The 16878-nt window shown below is 43.5% G+C and overlaps 1 protein-coding gene across 1 annotated transcript in view; it reads right to left on the bottom strand.

Moving 5' to 3' along the window:
• Positions 1-16878, bottom strand: part of LOC126413115 (calphotin) — an 831469-nt gene that overhangs the window by 652462 nt on the left and 162129 nt on the right. The window contains exon 4 of the mRNA XM_050083006.1: positions 15815-15895. The gene's annotated coding sequence lies outside the window, so the exon portion shown is untranslated. The remainder of the gene's footprint in view (positions 1-15814; positions 15896-16878) is intronic.

Below are 16878 nucleotides of genomic sequence, written 5' to 3'. Positions count from 1 at the left end.
CTACGAAGATACCAGACTTCCTTAGAATGCTTTGCTCCAAACGCATGATCTCAGAAATTTCTTCCTCAAATTAAGGTCGATGTTTGATATTAGCAGTCCTGTTTTGGCCAGGAATGCCCTCTTTTTACCCTGTGCTGGTCTGCTTTTGATGTCCTCCTTGCTACGTCCATCATTTGCATTTTGCTACTACGGTAGCAGAATTCCTACACTCCGTCTACATCGTGACCCCCAATTGTAAGGTTATGTTTATCGCTAATTCAGCTTCTACTACTCCTCGCTATCTTCGTCTTTATATTAAATTTCAGCCTCCAGTTGCATAAGCAAAGAAACCTTACCTAGGCTTCGGCTATAGGTAGAAAAAGTTTCTTTGCTTATGCAACTGGAGTCTGAAATTTAATATACGAGGGGCGTTCAGAAAGTAAGCTCCGATCGGTCGCGAAATGGAAACGACTATGAAAATCCGATAAAGCTTTGCACAGATGTGTTGGGTAGTGTCTCTAGTATAACTCCAGTTAGCATCACGTCGCTCTTCTCATTTCTGAGCTTGCAGTGAGTGCGTAAAGATGTCTAGAAAATAGTGTATGCCGCCAAGTACGAGGGCCTGGTGAGAAATTTCGCCTGAAGCTATGCAGCTAACATTACATAACTGTCGTGCTGTTTCTTCTTCAAGACAATTCTCAGCCGCATTCTGCAGGGGCAATGAAGATGCTCCTGCATCGTTTTCAAATGGAAATGTGAGATTACCCACAATACAGTCCGCAATTGTCTCCCCCTGAGTTTCATCTCTGGTCACATGAACCGCTGTCTTTGAAGACAACATTTTGACACAGACAACGAGGCGTAGGCCAGCGTGGAGAATTGGCGGAAAGCACTGGCGGCTGCCTTCTATGATGAGGCTATTGAAAAGTTGGTACAACACCATGACAAAAGTCTAAGTCAGAACGGCGACTACGTAGAGAAGTAGCTGAAAGGTGTAGCTAATTGTTACAAGTAAAACATTTCTGATGTTCACTGTGGTTTCAATTTGGCAATCAATCGGAGCTTACTTTCTGAACAGGCCTCGTATAACTACATTTTACAGTTGCTGACTCTGCTGCACAATGCTAAAAATATTCATCTTCGTCTTTCTTTGGTTTACTCTCAGTCCATATTCTTACTCATTACATCATTACACTGTTCATTCAAGTGCTTCAGTTTAAATGAACTCCTGATCATTCGTTTTATATATGTTATGTGTCCTTCAGTGCGTAGATCAAACATAGGCAAGCAGGGCTACATCAATGTCTCACACACTTTTTAGTCCGGGCACTTCATTCTAGGTCTTCCAAAACGATATTATGCACAGAACTTCCAAGAAAGATATTCTCTCGAGAAGAGACAGTGTCTGCGTGAGCGGATAAACTGAATAACGTTCTTAGCTCTCCACGCCGCATCGTGACTACACAGATTTATAACGATGCCCTTCAACCAGTGCAATACTTGGTTATTCGTTCAACAATGGAGAGCCTCGTTCGGCTACAAACGGTTCATCTCTCGGGCGATCATATTTAACAGAAAAAGATTCGGTACATTATGTGACCAACTTGATCTCTCAACTTGGACCTGAAGATGACGTCCAGGAATGTCGCTGGCCCTCTCCCCGCACTCTTGCTACGCTGAGGGCAACTATGCAAGGAGAATGGACTTCATTCTTTTCACACCTCACATTGTACGGCGCGGCGTGTTCTGCATTCTTTCTCGTGCGAACTGTGCCCCGTATTGGGGTTACCAGGAGGAGTATATTTTTGAACATTATAAAAATGTGATATTCAGTATAAAATCATAGTCCGGAAGGGTGTTTTCATGTTTTATTTACGCTGTGTCATAACTTCAACCATTTTCTTAATATTCAGTACATTTCATACATAACATTGGCAGCTATGTGTGCTTTTTCTTTGCTTTAGAAACTAGCGCAGAAACCTACAAATTCTTTTACAATATTTAAAAAAATATTTTTGACACGACGGTGTCGTTTGGCAAGTGTTTTAAGGATGGCACAGCATCCTTGCCACAAAGGCGTAGCAATGCAGAGCAATGTTTTAATGGATTTTAAGATGATCTACATTTACACACATACCCCGCAAACCACCGTACGGTGGATGGTGGAGGGTAGCTTGTACCGCTACTAGTCATGTCGTTTCCTGCTTCATTCGCAAACAGAGCGAGGGAGAAACGGGCGTGTAAAAGTTTGCTATCGAACCCTAATTTCTCTCTCATCTTATCTTCTTGATCCTTACGCGAAATATACGTTGGTGGCAGTAGAACTGATGTACATTTTGCCTCAAATGCAACAGTGCCTTGCAAAAATAATTGAATCGTGTTCCCTCTAGGGAAAAAAATTAAATGGTCGTGTGGCTTTGTTGGCCGGGAGGTCCCATCCGGGGAAGTTTGACCGCCGCGTGCAAGTCTTATTCCAGATTACGCCACATTGGGCGACTTGCGCGTCGGTGATGACTTAGTGATTATGAGGAGGACACAACACCCTGTCCCCAACCAGAGAACAACTCCAAAGCGGCCGGGAATCGAATCCGGGAGCGCTGCATGGTAGGCAAGCACGTCACCACTCAGCTAAGCAGGCGAATTCTCTCTACAGATTCCCGTTTGAGTTGCCGAAACATCTCCGTAATACTTGCATGCTGATCGAACCTGCCGATAACAAATTTAGTTCCACACCTCTGAACTGAGTCGATGTCTTCCTTTAATACGACCTGGTAGGGGTCCTACACTCTCGAACAATACTCTAGACTGGATCGCATTAGCGTTCTATAGGTCGTCTCCCTTATGGACCGGCTACACTTTCCCAAAAATCTCCCATTAAAACGAAGACCAACATTCGCCTTCTCTTCTACCAACTTGAGGTACTCATATTTCTGTGCTTGTTCCGGAGGATGGCCACGCCAACGAACTCGTCATTCCAGTTCATTATTGACTTGGGTCAAGCTGCACCCTACTAATTCTGTATTCGATGGTTGCAGGATTCTTATTTCAACTCCTCCGCATTAACTTAACATTTTTCTACATTTAGAGCAAGCTGACATTAACCACACAAGCTAGAAAGTTTCACCTCAGTCATCTTCTATGCTCTTATAGTCACTCCTTCCCGTACACCATAGCGTCATCAATAAACAGCCGTAAATTGCTGCTCATCCCGTCCGTCACGTCTTTCATGCATGTATAAAACAAAAGCGGTATTATCAGGTTTTTCTCGAGCACTCCTTGCGGTACCCTTGTCTCTAACGAACACTCGCCGTCAAGGCCAACGAATTGCTTTCTGTTACTCAAACAGCCTTTCGAGCCACTCACATATCTGGGAACGAAAACCGTATGTTCATGCCTCCGTCAACAGTCTGCAGTGTGCCACCGTGTCAAACGCTTTCTGGAAATCTAGGAACATGGAATAGGTTGTTGCCCTCCATCCGTAGTTTGCACGATATCATGTGAGAAAAGAGCAAGCTGAGTTTCGCGCGACGGTTTCTCAAGCCTTCAGCATGAAAGAGACAAGTAGCTGTAGCGTTTATCTATTAACTCTAGTGATGCTAAGCACAGTAGATTTTCCTGGATTCCACTGTAAACAGCAGTCTGAAGGTTACCGGCAACGGCTCGAAGGACAGCTGGTAATACCCTTTCGTTTTCCATGTAACAACTGACCATCGTTGGGAGCAGTTCGAAAAATGGTGAGAAGAATGGTTAGTGTTTACAGTCAAGTCTGCGGCAAGATCATGAAAGACAGAAGATGCACGCATTCCGATCCAGACGGCAAAAAGAATTGCGAAATTATTCTAATTGTCCTCAGGAAAAAAGAAAACTGTTTTTATTACTCTCCTACGAGAGCATCTGTCCTTTGCTCATTTCACTACGAAACTAGACTGATCTTCCATTTAACTCCAGTCAAATACTTGCCACCGTCATTCTGCGGTTCTGCATTACGATAAATGATTCTGAATTGTTTTCAGTACTCAACACAGTGTATCAGGCATGCTTTTATTAGATGACAGATTACAACATCGGTACTCTTTAGGTTCACCTGCATTTTTTCCCTTGTAATTTACAATATACGCATTAGCAGTCGCAACGTTCAAATTCTAATTCCGTTGAAGACTATTTTCGCGCACTTTTTCAGGTGGTGTGTCAGCTTCCGACCCGCACGCATGACCTTGAATTTTTATCTGAATGATGATTCACCTGGGATGCAAATTTTTGTGCCCCACACCTGTAATTGAGTCTTCCACGCTTAGCTTGGGCGCCCATTTATTCAGGTAATGAGCGGATCCTTATCGAATCATGTTTATTAGCCAAACCTGTTTGCTCAGCAGTCCAGTCTTAGTTTTCAGTGTTTAACGAGGTAGTAACATGTGAATTCACTTTTGTAATATTGCAAGGTCTGTTCTCTCGGAATTAATATCATTTCATTACTCGGTGGGACACATCTATGATTATTGGGACATATGCATGTTGCGTGGTCGGATAAGAAAATTTTGCTATTCGTGTTATCATTCTCGTAACAACATTGAATCTTTATGTAAAGTTACGTGAATGAATAGACGTGGAAAGATGGGAACTGAGCCCTTTAGACAAACCTCAAAGAATATTGTGGAATACGAGGCCCTCTTCCATTCGTGTTTTGTGAACTTCTTTGATATTTCATCAAAATGTACCTTTCCCAGCCATTGTTTCTGAAGCGGGAAAGTATTTCGCAATTAGTGAAACAAGCTTTACCGAGAGAAAGAGCTAAGACCTTGGTGAATCAGAATCAAATGGTTCAAATGGCTCTGAGCACTACGGGACTTAACTTCTGAGGTCATCAGTCCCCTAGAACTTAGAACTACTTAAACCTAACTAACCTAAGGACATCACACACGTCCATGACCGAGGATGGATTCGAACCTGCGACCGTAGCGGTCGCGTGGTTCCAGACTGTAGCGCCTAGAACCGCTCGGCAACTCTGGCCGGCGAATCAGAATCGATTTTTCTAAACATTAATTAGGGAGCGGCTCTTTCTGTGTGAGTTCCGTAGCCCATTACACCATTTTACAAATCCACAAGATTTTCCACCACACAAAAGACAACAGAACTGGCTTGCAACGACAAAGAAATTTAACATGTTTTGATTGACAGTTCCATTCCTAAGTATTCTAAGAAGTCCAGTCAAGATTTTCCTTTTTTGTTGTATCCTTTTGATGGTTCTACTGAGATCTTTCCAACAGAAACATTTCCCGATTATCTGCTTAAGCAAGTTCAGCTTTCGTGCGAGCCAACGGAAAACATCCAAAATGGAAATATTGGAGCTTTAGGCTATAAGACTCGCATAAATCGTATAACGTATGACATCCCAGGGCTATGATCTCTTATGCAACTTTTCGAAATGCTTCCCAGGCGATGTCCGTAAGAAGGGCGAAAAATTTCTAGCTCAATATGGTGCATCGTTTGCGAGAAACCCTTGTGATAACATGACATGATGGAGATTGTGGTTTCACATTATTTTATACACATGGAATGCATAGCTGCTGTCGTACCTCAGCGGTATCGTTGTAGTTCCAACTACCGTATATTTCGTGTTCGAACTCGAACAGTTCCGGAAGTCGAAAAAAGAAACTTTATTTGAAATCACAATTGCAATGTTTTCAAAATGTTTTCCTTGGACGGCAATGTATACTTCTGAACGCTGCATCACATGATTGCGAGTATAGCCCGCGTGTTATTTTTAGTTGTAGCTATGGCTCTTTGGAATACCGTTGTCAATTGAAATACGAATTCTGTCCGATTCCTGCCGTAGCCTCGAGAGCTATTTCAATGGTGATGCTTATGCTACAAAATAAGGCACACTCTCTACTACATCTGATATTATAATGTAATTTATTTCCGATGTACTTTACCACCTGTCCTGCAATTATGTCGCATCACAGACTTAACTAGCGTCTTCTTTTCTGCTTAAGATCGATAAGTTAACATTCTGACACAATGCTGTTTAGAGTCAAAATCGAATGACGCATGGAATATTAGGCAAAAATGTTGCACTTACATCCTATACTGATTGCGTGTGTACGTGTGTTTTGTGTTTGTGTGATTGGGTAAACGCACAGTATCGTAATGAATGTCGCGTCCTCGTTTCTCGTCACGCCACGATCCTCATGTGTGTCGCCTCACGAGGCGCGTCCCTGCTTGCGCAATACGCGAATCTCTTAGAGGCAGCCGCAATCGTCCCACTCCGTCCTTGTGTCTGCAGCTACCGACGCAAACTGCAAGGACAAAAGTTCCCTCGCGCCTCCATCTATACGGACGCATTCGCAAGCCTCACTCACGTAAACACTTGGACTTCATGCACCGTTGCAATAGCTACATTACACTGTTAATGCAGGTACTCAGCTGTATCTTCGTAATTCATAATGTCTCCAACCGTTATTGCTGTCTCTGAAAGTTTACTTCCATCCATGATTATACATATTACTTTCCTTGTCCTCCATCGCACTTCTCCATGACCGACTCTTCATCTTTTTATCCTTCTCTCTCTCTCTCTCTCTCTCTCTCTCTCTCTCTCACACACACACACACACACACACACACACACACACCCACACACACGTCGTCAGCAAACATCCACTAAAAGAGGAGGAAGAAACTGAGTAGAATGGAGAAAAACAAAACAACATCTGTGGTCGGAGTCATCCGCGGCGCCATACACGAACAAAATCGTTTTCAGTTGTCGAAGGCTCGACAGTTTTATTCGAAATGACGAAGCATCCTAACTGAGAAGAGTTTATTGGTTCAAATGGCTCTGAGCACTATGGGACTTAACATCTATGGTCATCAGTCCCCTAGAACTTAGAACTACTTAAACCTAACTAACCTAAGGACATCACACAACACCCAGTCATCACGAGGCAGAGAAAATCCCTGACCCCGCCGGGAATCGAACCCGGGAAGAAGAGTTTACTCAATAATACTTTTTATACCATATCTAACGCAAAGCGAGAGAGGTTCATGAGTTACTGATGAACGTCAAAATAGTTGTATCTCTAAATTAGTATGTTTCGGAGTTTTTCATATATTTAATACCTCAGTATAACAGTAGAATATAGGAATACAATCTTTGTTGTATCATTCTTGCCACAGTTTGTCAAAATGTTGACATGTGTGTGAATTCCTAAGGAACCAAACTGCTGAAAAAACGGCTCTGAGCACTATGGGACTTAACTTCTGAGGTCATCAGTCTCCTAGAACTGAGAACTACTTAAATCTCACTAACCTAAGGACATCACACACTTCCATGCCCGAGGCAGGATTCGAACTTGCGACCGCAGCGGTCGCGCGGTTCCAGACTGTAGCGCCTAGAACCGCTCGGCCACCGCGGCCGGCGTACCAAACTGCGGAAGTTATCGGTCCCTAGACTTACACACTACTTGAATAACTTAAACTAAGTTATACTAAGAACAACACACACAATCATGCCCGAAGGAGGACTCGAACCTCCGGCGGGAGGGGCCGCGCAATCAGTGACATGGCGCCTTAAACCGCGCAGCCACTCCGCGCGGTACACAGTTTGTCCCCATGCTACAGATTCGGCGATAAGATCTCCCCTGAAGCTAAATCCAGTACCATTTCAGATAGTGTTAACTGAAATTAGTCATAGGGTGGATGATAGCAGATTATTTATTCAATCAACTCGGCCTTGTCTTAAGCATAATGCTTTTCCAGAGACGAAATTTTCCACTATTCCTGAATAGAAGGATTAAAACACGCGTATTTGCCAAATAAAGCAAGTAAATACATAGTGCGGCGTTAATACTATTATTTGTATAGTACAGGGTATCTATTCTGTATGTTTACCGGTTACACTGCAGTAAAGTGCAAGATTGCGGATCGAAGGGCCTCTGATCGATTCCTCGTAAGTGCTAGGATTTCCATGTATCACTTACTTCGCCACTAGTAATTTTCGTGAATGTGAGAAATGCCGATCATCACCGTGATTTGGAATCAATCTTAACCTGTATGTCATCCTATAGGTGGATGGATGAGTCAGTTCGAAGCTCGGAGGAAAGCATCAGCATACAACCTCAAATAGTACCATGCCTAGCAAAACACCGTGGTATTCAAACCAGCCTTTGTGTTGATGATAGTCATGCTTCCCAATGGAATGGGAAGAAAACCTAATAAGTATTATTGCCTGAAGTACCCTCTGTCATGCACTTCATAGTGGTTTGAAAAGTATGGACGTTGCTGCAAGACGACAAAAATTATAGATATTGTTCGCAAAATTGTCGGCAGAAGAAAATCACAATCTCAGATCAGCAGGACAAGAACGATCCGCTTCACTCTTGATTACTAGCAACACAAAAAAGAAAAAAAAAGCGTACTTGCAACTCCCACACACATTCGCACTGAACGCATATGACATGCAAATCTAAACTTGCGGTGAACCGTAAAGAACGGTCAGACACCACAACGACCACGTCGAATCGTACTAAACGCTTTTCCTACTCGCCGTATTCAATAGAAGAACGGAACGAATGACTTCATCAGCGATGACCATCCTCCGCGCAGACATGCTGCCTTACGTAATGTAATTTCCGCGAAGATGAGCTCATGGTGACTGAAACGTCCCCCAGTGAAACCTGTAGTCTTATAACTTGCGTCTCCATTGTTAGAATCAGTAGTTTCTTGGGACATTTATCGAGTTCGGCCTACATTTAGATCACGTTTCGTTAAATCGATGGGAGGTAGACGCGATAAAAGTACGTCGCAGCTACAGATAACGCATGAGGCGAGCATGGTAACTCTTTCTTCTACTTACGTTAATAAACTTACCATAGCAACAAGTCGATATTTGGCCCAAAGTACTTATTTTAGTTTCTAGTGTCTTGATACAGAAGACAATGCTGAACTGCAAATGTAAAGCAGAAATGAATTGAAATATATCTTATTTCTTTGTGAAGCACAGGCAGACGTAACCTAGCGTGTCAACTAATGGCCTGTAAAATGCGATAGCGTCATTAAAATCAAAAACTCAAAGCTCAGTAGCACAGTATTCCTTGTTTTGCTAACGTTATGATCGTTAGAGCCCATTTTTCTAACACTGGCGAAAACTTCACGAAATTATCCTAATGCCCGCTTTCCCAATATAGGAATGAATGTTGAAATACTCCATAAAATATGTCAATAAACGAGTAATTAAACGCTAGAATTCAGCGCAAAGTAAGCGGTATACGACATATGCAGCACTCTACGAGTAATCTTTATGGAGGCGTGTTACAATTGAAAGTAATAATATCTTACACGCTGATAGACACGAATGGCCTCAATCCATCTATAATGCGGAGAGAATGCGCGACACCACCCTGTGAATGAAACTTAAGCTTAACGTCGATATCGAGTCATTACAGACGGAGAACTCACTTGCAGAATGCTGAAATGAAGAGTGTACAGTAGAAGCATTATTGTGGTAGTTCCTCTAAGTGATTTAAGAAATCCATCTGTTCATTTACACGAATGGTCGAGTGTTTACACTTTTTGTCTGATGTCAGAATGATAATGAAACGTGCAGGTAAACGAAAGTGGAACGCCATAGAAGTGACAACACGGGTGATTCAGTATACATTTGCGTTGTTGGCTGGCGTAACTGATGTTCAAAGGGTTCAAATGGCTCAGCACTATAGGACTTAACATCTGAGTCCATCAGTTCCCTAGAACTTAGAACTTCAAAAAAAAATGTTCAAATGTGTGTGAGATCTTATGGGACTTAACTGCTAAGGTCATCAGTCCCTAAACTTACAGCCGGCAGCGGTGACCGTGCGGTCCTAGGCGCTCCAGTCCGGAGCCGCGCTGCTGCTGCGGTCGCAGGTTCGAATCCTGCCTCGGGCATGGGTGTGTGTGATGTCCTTAGGTTAGTTAGGTTTAAGTAGTTCTAAGTTCTAGGGGACTGATGACCTGAGCAGTTGAGTCCCATAGTGCTCAGAGCCATTTGAACCATTTGAACCTAAGCTTACACACTACTTAACCTAAATTATCCTAAGGACTAACACACACACCCATGCCCGAGGGAGGACTCGAACCTCCGCCGGGACCAGCCGCAGAACTTAGAACTACTTAAACCTAACTAACCTAAGTACATCACACACATCCATGCCCAAGGCAGGATTCGAACCTGTAACCGTAGCAGTAGCGCGGTTCCGGACTGAAGCGCCTACAATCGCTCGGCCAGAGCGGCTGGCTTAACTGACGTTAACGCGACAGCATTTACCTAGGTATACCACCCTCGGAACGCTTTTCTTGCCATATGTTGTAACACGAAGCTCTGCAAACTGAACTGAAGTGAGTGATGGTTTTGGTCGAGCGTCACGGCTAAATTGTACGCGCTGTCAGATGGCTGGAGAGATTAGTGGTCTTGGATCTGCACGGCTGGGACCGTGTGGAACTGCCAAATCTGTGTACTGCCAACGACGCCCACTAGAAATACAGGCCATGGCGGATATGTAGTGATTCTTAACTGCGTGTTTAAAACAATGCAAGCCCTCGATAGCACACGATGAAGTTAAGAGCTTTAGTAAATAGCTTTTCATTGACATATTGATTTCTCGTAGGTCCTGTACAGAGCTGAACGTCCACGAAGAACGGCGGACAAGGTGACTAGTGTGACGTCACAAATTCGTTGCGGGGCCTGTATTTCTTGTGCACCCCATCTTCCAGGATGTGAATCCATGGTCGCTCGGCCACAGGCACCAAGAGGTGAATTTTCGGGTAAGGAGGCGCCAAACTTACTTTAGCCAGCCGCCACATTGCTTCTTTCTCAATATTGTGGATGAAGGTGCAGAGGTAAGACTACGTCAGTTTGAGGTATGGTAGACCCGCTCGCTTTTGGAACTTTGAAGTTCTTCCGAGGCGAACAGTAGGGGCGTGTGCAAAATTTTACGTGTGTGTTACGATGTAGTGTAGACTTATAAGGGTTGCAAGTAAATTGAATGTCTTAATTCTGTTTGAATAAATTGAACGGCTGAAGTATATTTAAATTTTATAATCGAGTATTTAATATCGCAAGGAATAAAATTAAATGAAAAAGTTTGTGCACTCAGTGGAAATCGAACCCGAGCTGGTGGGTTTAGGCTTGGCCCCACTCACCCACTTAAGATTACGGCAGTTGTTCCTTAATACGCTTGCACAGTACATTACACGGAGTTTCAAAGGAAAAGGCGGAGCTAGTACTGTGAGCAACGTAGCACCCGTTGTGCCGAAATAAATGACATAGCACTGGAGCCTGCAAAGTTGAAACAGACAACTGAGTCCCTTCTCCGAGTTGATCGTAGTGGGGCTGACCATGATTTCAGCACCCGACACTGGTTTCGAGTTATCTTGGAGAGAGCGCTACAAAAAACAAGTTTTCGGCCATTTTATTTGCATACCAGCACGTATTCGAAGAGAAATGGTGACGTTTCAGTGCGTTTTCTGGATCGCTTTCTGAGGGAAACGCCATAATATTACTGTGATTTGTGGCTGGCATTCGAAGAGAAATAGCATAATTATAGAGCTATTTTTACCGTGTGCTGTAGCTCATTGGCACATGATAACTGGCCACCACTGGAGACAACGGTCCCAATATTTGTAGATATTCTGCGATAGTTCAGTGGGAGTTAGAAAAATCTATAATAGTCAGTACTCTGATTTTATTCCTCCAGCAGTTCTGTGGAACTTGTATTTATCGTAGGTTAAGCTGGAGTGTACTTGGCGCTATCTGCAATGAGTCTAACTCAGTTAGCTAGTGGGACTCTATTGATTTGAACGCCGATCAACAATTAAGTTCATAACATCGCATGTTTATTGCTCTTTAATTTTCTTGTGATAGTATTGAAGTGACTTGGAACAATTTAAGCAGTGAAAATTTGCTGTTTCTCTTCCTTTTTTTTTTTTTTTTTTTTTTTGTTATATAACTTGTTTTCCAACCAGTATTTTGGCGGCTCGTGCTAAATTTATTTCGCTTAACGATGTCATCCGGTTTAATCACCAGTTTTTATTCTGTGTGTGTGTTGAAGAATAATAAACTTTACATTAAGCTTTGACAGTTTGTAGTTGGGGAATGTTATTTAAATCGCGGCACCTACATTCAGTCAAGCAACATTTGAATCTCATTTACATCAGGAACAATTATATTATTTTTATTAACTAAAGCGACATAAATTTAAGTGTAGTTATCATCACCCGGGCAAACAGGTCAACATCGCTGCCAAAGTTTAAACGCTTTAAGACGCAATCTTTTGGGCTCCTTATCAGAGACAGCAAAGAACCTGGAAAAGCAGTTGAACGGAATGGATAGTGTCTTGAAAGGAGGATACAAGATGAACACCAACAAAATCAAAACGAGAATAATGGAATGTAGTTGAATTAAGTCGGATGGTGCTGAGGGAATTAGATTAGGAAATGAGACACTTGAAGTAGTAAAGGAGTTTTGCTATTTGGGGAGCAAAATAACTGATGATGGTCGAAGTAGAGGGGATACAAAATGTAGACTGGCAATGGCAAGGAAAGCGTTTCTGAAGAAGAGAAATTTGTTAACATCGAGTATAGATTTACGTGTCAGGAAGTCGTTTCTGAAAGTATTTGTATGGAGTGTAGCCATGTATGGAAGTGAAACATGGACGATACATAGTTTGGACAAGAAGAGAATAGAAGCTTTCGAAATGTGGTGCTACAGAAGAATGCTGAAGATTAGCTGGGTAGATCATATAACTAATGAGGAGGTATTGAATAGGATTGGGGAGAAGAGAAGTCTGTGGCACAACTTGACTAGAAGAAGGGATCGGTTGGTAGAACATGTTCTAATGCATCAAGGGATCACCAATTTAGTATTGGAGGGCAGTGGTTGGTAGAACATGTTCTAAGGCATCAAGGGATCACCAATTTAGAATTGGAGGGCAGTGTGGAGGGTGAAAATCGTAGAGGGAGACCAAGAGATGAATACACTAAGCAGGATGTAGGTTGCAGTAGGTACTGGGAGAAGCTTGCACAGGATAGAGTAGCATGGAGAGCTGTATCAAACCAGTCTCGGGACTGAAAACCACAACAGCAATAACAACATATTCTCAAGTAATGTTTGTTAGAATTTTTACACATTCAGCAAAATCATCCTGTTATATTAGGTACGACAGTGGGAGTATAATATTTTGTTGCCTGTGGAGTTGGTCTCACTGTGTATATCTACATACTACAAGTTACATCAGGAATGTGGTGGAGGGTATGTCTGGTAACACTACACTCGGCTTCTTTCCTATTCCATTCTCGCGTACTAAAATTTCTTGTCACGCCTGTTGGCGAACTTTGCTGCGTCAGACAGAAGCGCTGCGCATCGCTATCAGCGGTCTGGTAGCGGAGACGGTGTCTGTCGCCGGCCAAACACAGGGCGCGCTGCTGGTTCGCGTTGCAGCGCACTGTGGCGGGCGGCAAGCCGTTTGATGTCCCGCACTGTGTGCGCACGTGTGTGTGAGGCGGGGAGCGCCCTCCTCAGCGAAATACTCGTAATTAGCGGCCGTGTCCACGGGCCGTGGTGCACCCACAGCACGGCCGCTTTGTACAGCGCGTCCACCTGCCACGAGGGCGGCCACGCGCACAAATCCTGCTCGTGCGCGACTCTGAGGCGGCGCTGCTAAACGCCCGCGCCAAAGAGGATCAGCGCGAGGGCGCACCCGCAAAACAGAGAGTATCCGCTGGCCTCTAGACCGGTGACTCCCAACCTTTCTGATACGGTTACCCCCGAGTACCGATATTATCTTGTACCCTGCACTCATCCCCCTTTCTCCGTTTCCAGTACCAACATTTAGCCTAAGTAACTACAGAATATAAACTTTTTTTTGGCACACATTTATTTTTAAAAGGATGGAAGAAGAATGGTATTTACTAAATCTATAACTTTGCCTCCGCCGTTTTGCAACAGATGGCAGTAGCGGCAAGTCCAGGTGTAGGTCTTGTCACGAAAGAACTTAGATATTTGTAAACACACCACCATCAAAATATTAATCGGTCTGTGATGGTATTATAAAGCTGCTCTCGACTGAACATATACAGGGTAGAAAGTATTTAAACCAACAAACTAGGAGGTAGTATGGGACATCAAAACAAATATTTTTGGCTCTGACCACTATGGGACTCAACTGCTGAGGTCATTAGTCCCCTAGAACTTAGAACTAGTTAAACCCAACTAACCTAAGGACATCACAAACATCCATGCCCGAGGCAGGATTCGAACCTGCGACAGTAGCGGTCTTGCGGTTCCACACTGCAGCGCCTTTAACCGCACGGCCACTTCGGCCGGCACAAATATTTTTCCCTAATGTCTTTTTTTGTACGAGGATTATTTAAACCAGTGGAGGCCGTATTACGCTCTTCAGTTGTAGGCAACTGCTGTCCACCAGTGTACTAGTGCGTTGTCTCTCTTTACTAATGGAGCCATACACCTGAAGTGAGTATACTCATAATGGTTGGTGCGTACTACGCAGCGCACCACAACTGACGAGCTGAACAGCGGGTTTATCAACAACAATATCCTAATCGTCGTATCCCGCATCATACGACCTTTGGTGCTGTGTACCAACGTCTGCCTGAGACCGGGCCATTTAGCAGATTACTTGGACTGGGACGCCGTCGCACGGTAAGAACGCTGCAATTTGAGGAAGCTGTCGTGCAGCATGTGGAGCGGGATCCTTCAATCAGCACTCGTGCAATTGCACGTAACATGGGGACGAAACAGACAAACGTAAGAACAGTCCTTCGAGAGCAGTTGTTACGTCCATTTCACATACAGCGTGTCCACAACATGGAACCAGTTGATTATCCACCCAGAGCACAGTTTTCGCAGTGGTACCTGGAACAGTGTGAAATGCATCCTACATTTCCATCCTCTGTGTTGTTTACCGATGAAGCAACGTTCGGGCGTGATGGAGTCTTCAACATGCACAATTTGCATGTTTGGAATGAGGATAACCCACATGCCACAGTTAGTAGCGCTCATCATGTGCGGTTCTTCGTTAATGTGTGGGTCGGTGTTGTTGGGGACTGTTTAATTTGGCCGTATCTGCTACCTAGGCCATTAAATGGCAGGCACTATTACAATTTTCTCGCCAGAGCATTGCCAGAATTGCTGGGAGACGTTCCGCTCCCTACAAGACAACGCATGTGGATCCAACATGACAGGGCGCCGGCACATTTCAGTCGTCGTGTGCTTCGATTCCTGGACCGACGGTTCCCAGAACATTGGATTGGCAGAGGTGGTCCTGTACCATGGCCAGCTCGATCCCCAGATATGTCCACTCTGGACTTTTTTGTATGGGGAGATATGCGCAACCTTGTTGACGCAACTCCTGTCGCATCAGAAGAGGATCTGGTTGTCCGGATAGTAGCAGCAGCAGGAACAATTCGGGATACTCCTGGGGTTTTTGCCCGTGTCAGACAGAAAAAGATCCGACGGTGTAACCTTTGTTTACGTGTCAGTGTAGGCAGTTTTGAAAATTTACTGTAATTGAAATTGGGTTGTCCTAATGTACTGTCTCTTGGCCATAAGAAAATGGAAAAGTATTTGTTGGTTTAATTAATTTGCCGCCAGAGAAATCTTCTTCTACAGGTTTAAATATCCCTCATAGGAAAAAATGACATTAGGGAAATATATTTGTATTGATGTCTCCTACAACCTCCCAGAGTTTGTCGGTTTAAATACTTTTCACCCTGTAGACTTACGAGTCCACATATCGCTGCAGGTAAAAAGGATGTTTCTATTACATATGAAACAGACAGCAAAACTTACCAGTAACCAAGTCTCTCCACCTCTGCAGCTCGTTGAATGAGTGAATCCCCTATACCCGGCTGCCTCTTCTTGAGTGATAACCTGTAACAAGAATGAAAGCAGTTGTAAAACGCTATTATCTGAGGTGAAGGAAAACAACTTCCACGAATATTACATTTCTTTCATAGGCAACGTCTCAAATTCAGTATTCTATGCCATACCAAATAACTATGCTGTACGATGTGAAGTCTCTATCGCGATTTGATTGCTTATACAGGGTGTTCGGAAAAAAATGTTGGGTATGAAGTTCATGGACGTCTATACAAGCCTGAACCCGCTTAATTTTGTTGGGAAACAAGTTCTGCAGAACAGATTACGGTAATCTTCCCAGGTACGCAGCTTTTTGAGATTTTAAGTCACACAGCGCACGTCGGAGATTGTGATGTACTGCAGATTTTGCTGGACTCCAAAGAATAAAGCCTGGTGGAGTGAGGGCCGAAGAGTGATGGGGGACCACAGATTAAGTGAGATTATAAGTTCCCCCCAAAAGCTGTGTTGTTAGCTGTGTACGCAGTAGCGACATTTTGTTGAAACTATGAGTCTTTCTCTACGTGGGCAATGAAATCGTGAATTATTAAACAATTAAACAATAACGTTTACTGTTCACGGTTTCATCAAAGATAATGGCCCAGTAATGCACTGTATACTGCTACCCGTACTCCTATTTTCTGGTCACTCGATTGCGTTTCAAGAGCAGTACAAGGATCCTCTGTTGGCTATAATCTTGTTTCTTTGTGTTTGTTGACATGATCAGACAGGTGGAACTTGTCCTCACCTGTATAGAAATGTAAACCATTTGCAGTAACGGTTTCACTTTCCACGATTTGCATGTTTCAATCCGTGCACTGCTGTCTCCTTATAAGGGAGCAGTTTCAGTGTTTGTCTAAACGCCTTATGCGAGGTGACAAGCCGGATATCCTTTTCTTGTGTCAACTAGGGCAATAATTTTTTTGTGCTCTACATCCTAAAGTCAGAAATTTCCAACAACTTCTGTCTGTTGGTCTTCCAGTTAATTCGGAATTTAA

This window comes from Schistocerca serialis, chromosome 7, assembly GCF_023864345.2.
Source record: "Schistocerca serialis cubense isolate TAMUIC-IGC-003099 chromosome 7, iqSchSeri2.2, whole genome shotgun sequence".
In the NCBI taxonomy this organism is placed as follows: domain Eukaryota; kingdom Metazoa; phylum Arthropoda; class Insecta; order Orthoptera; family Acrididae; genus Schistocerca; species Schistocerca serialis.
This window is presented reverse-complemented; position numbering and strand designations above follow the sequence as displayed.